Source organism: Egretta garzetta, unplaced genomic scaffold (genome assembly GCF_000687185.1).
Source record: "Egretta garzetta isolate BGI_Z169 unplaced genomic scaffold, ASM68718v1 scaffold74, whole genome shotgun sequence".
Lineage (NCBI taxonomy): Eukaryota > Metazoa > Chordata > Aves > Pelecaniformes > Ardeidae > Egretta > Egretta garzetta.
Genome location: NW_009259427.1, coordinates 1,756,654 through 1,759,589, shown reverse-complemented (window position 1 = coordinate 1,759,589; position 2,936 = coordinate 1,756,654).

Below are 2,936 nucleotides of genomic sequence, written 5' to 3'. Positions count from 1 at the left end.
GTATTTAAAAGAAGGATAGATGAGGTGCTTAGGGACATGGTTTAGTGGTGGGATGTCAGGGTTAGGTTAAAGGTTGGACTCGATGATCTCAAAGGTCTTTTCCAACCAAAGTGATTCTATGATTCTATGATTATGCCTTAATATCCTAATATTGACAATGAGGGTGATGAAACACTGGAATGGGTTGCCCAGAGAGGTAGTGGAGGCCCCATCCCTGGAAACATTCAAGGTTAGGCTGGATGGGGCTCTGAACAACCTGATCTAGTTGAAGATGTCCCTGCTCATTGCAGGGAGGTTGGACTAGGTGACCTTTAAAGGTCCCTTCCAACCCAAAACATTCTATGATTCTATGGTCCATTCCATCTTCTACAGAAACAGCTCAAAGGCTGGAAGGAGGACCATTTATGGAGCTGGTATGTCTAGGAAGACTGACTGGAAGCAGTTGTGTGCACTACCTGATATCCAACCCTGTTTGAGTTCCTTCTGTCAAACAGTCCTGAGGCTCCTGTTGGGATTGGGTTCCCCATTTAGAAGGTCTTAACCTTTCCTTAGTGAGACCCAGCTGCATTCTCACTTCCTTGGATCCTCGGGCTTCCTTCCTGGCTGTAGGCACTTTGTCTCTTACTGAAATGGGACTATTAGAACAGTGCTGGCTGCCAGCTCCATGGGATGTTAAGCATGTCGTCCAGAGCTCTGGGCTTGCAATTCAGCTGGTTGGGCGCAGGTGAAGGCTTTCCTACAGGTACCTGCTTTGCAGAGGTTTGTAAACACCAAGGCTCTTTTCTTAATACAGAAGATATGTAGATTGGACAATTTTCATCTCCAGTGTTCAATGATACATGTTTACTTAACATGTACTCTCAGTACTTAAGGGGGCCCTATAGGAAAGATGGGGAAAATCTTTTTAGCGGGGCTGGTTGTGACAGGACAAGAGGTAATGGTTTTAAACTAAAGGAGGGTAGATTTGGACTGGATATAAGGAAGAAATTCTTTACAATGAGGGTGGTGAAACACTGGAACGGGTTGCCCAGAGAGGTAGTGGAGGCCCCATCCCTGGAAACCTTCAAGGCCAGGTTGGATGGGGATGTGAGCAACCTGATCTGGTTAAAGATGTCCCTGCTTACTGCAGGGGGGTTGGACTAGATGACCTCTAGGGGTCCCTTCCAACCCAAAACATTCTATGATTCTATGCTTCTGTGATTCTACTTCTGCAGGTTAGACCTTTCTGGGGCTTAGGTCAGGGTCCTTGGGTTGTCCAGCATGTTTCTATTTTAGCTCTTGGTTTCTGATCTCTTTTTCACCTCATCCTTCCCACCAACTCTTCCACTCACTGCTTTTCTGTTTTTCTTTGGTTAGTTCCAACAGAAAGGATCAGCATATCCCTTTCTTTTTCTGTCTCCTTCCTCTGCATCTCCATCAGAGCCCTCCTAACACTTTGGTCATCTACTGGGGAAAAAAATTGCTACAAACCCTATTTCAGTTGTTAAACTGGAGTTTGGCTCTCATATCCTCTCTTAAAACGTTCTATGATTCTATGAAAAGCATCTTGAGATATTTCAGTTGAACAGGACCTTGTCTATTTTATTACCATCTGGTGTTGCTTGTTGGAGTGATACTTAGGCTACTGCATTCATGACGCATCAATTCCATAACACCAGTGAGACTTGTGCTGTATGTAGATGACGTCATTTAACATATATTGATTACTTATTGTCCCCGTGTTCCTGATTCAGCAAGATACCTAAGCATGTGCCTAATACTAAGCACATTAATAGACCCACTGATGACAGCCAATTCAGTCACGCATCTGCCTGGGGAACTTGCTAAACCTGTGTCCAGATGCAAAATCTGCATCTGAACCTGCAAAACTGAGAGTGAGGCCCCTGTCCCATTACGTTGCATGGGCCATCACCACTGGCTCCCAGGAACCGTGGTACAAGGAGAAGACATTTCGTCAAAATCTGATACTGTCTTTTTAATATGTGAGGGAGAGATACACACAAGCCTGGGAGTGCGGAAGATCCTTCCAGGCCAGTAAGTGCTCAGTGTGTATCTATACCAACCACAGTAATGAACCTCGAAGGCATAAATCATATGCAGTCTTGCTTGGGAAATCACGTTATACCCAAAGGCTGTGACCAGTAGCTGCATACTAGGCGAGACAGTGCTCAACCACGTCCTGCTTGCAATTGCTCTTCCAAGTGTTCCTCTTCCAAGGGCTACAGGCTGTGCCGACATTGTCTCACAGCCTCCCCATCTCCACATCTACAGGAAAACTCCCCAGGGACTGCTCAGAAGTTACTTGGCATAAGGGAAGGCCTGTGTTAACACTGAGGAAACGCAGCACCACTTTTGTGACGAGGGAGTGCTGGATCCTCTGAAGAGAAGAATTTGGCCCAATGTACTATGATATCATGACTGAAGAAGGGTGCTTTCAGCCCCTTTTCAGCATGTATTCAGTTTGAACAAATACAACGTAGACACTGCCAGAAAGAAATCAGGCCAGCTATTGAAATGGTTTAACAGTCAGCATCTTGTTAATGGCTATGAGGATGTCATCACTAATCTGTGACAGAAACCGGGCCCTTTGCTGTCCAAAGTCTGCCCATGTTCTTACAGAATGGTCCAGGTCGATGGCTGAAGTGATGCATTGGTCCAGTATAGGCATCCGCCTACCACCCCTTTCCCAACAGCTCAGATCTGGAGCACAGACCCCATTCCCTCCCCATCCCTTTGCCTGATTCACCTCTTCGCGTGGCCACACTGGGCTGAATCTGTGCAGTGGGTTTGGCTTGAAAAGGGGAAAGAATAGGCAGGGGAGTGTTTCCTTCAGTGTGTGTGCACGTATTGATGTGCAGCTCCATCATTGCATGGACTGTTGAAGCCTGCTGTCATGGTTTAACCCGGCTGGCAACTAAGCACCAAGCAGCCACTCG